The sequence below is a fragment of the Lupinus angustifolius genome, chromosome LG15, assembly GCF_001865875.1.
Source record: "Lupinus angustifolius cultivar Tanjil chromosome LG15, LupAngTanjil_v1.0, whole genome shotgun sequence".
NCBI classification, from domain to species: Eukaryota; Viridiplantae; Streptophyta; class Magnoliopsida; order Fabales; family Fabaceae; genus Lupinus; species Lupinus angustifolius.
In genome coordinates this window covers 5748457-5748804 of record NC_032023.1, presented here as the reverse complement: position 1 = coordinate 5748804, position 348 = coordinate 5748457, and the positions used below count along the sequence as shown (strand labels likewise).

The window sequence follows — 348 nt, the reverse complement described above, 5'->3', positions numbered from 1 at the left end:
GAGAATGAGAATGTGGATAGGATAAGGATGAGGATGAGGATAGGATGAGGACGAGAATGAGGATGAGGATAGGATGAGGACGAGAATGAGGATGAGGATAGGATGAGGACGAGAATGAGGATGAGGATAGGATGAGGACGAGAATGAGGATGAGGATAGGATGAGGAGGAGGATGAGGATGAGGAAGAGGATAGAATGAGGATGAGGATGAGGATGACGATAGGATGAGAAAAAGAATGAGGATGAGAATAGGATGAGGATGAGGATAGTAGGAGAATGAGGATATCATGTAGAGGAGGATGAGGATGAGGAGGAGGATGAGGATGAGGAAGAGGAACGGATGAGGAC

General features: G+C 46.6%; 1 protein-coding gene across 1 annotated transcript in view; it reads right to left on the bottom strand.

The window, feature by feature from the left end:
* The window catches only part of LOC109327670, a 7210-nt gene that overhangs the window by 2009 nt on the left and 4853 nt on the right, over positions 1–348 (bottom strand). The gene's annotated exons all lie outside the window — the stretch shown is intronic.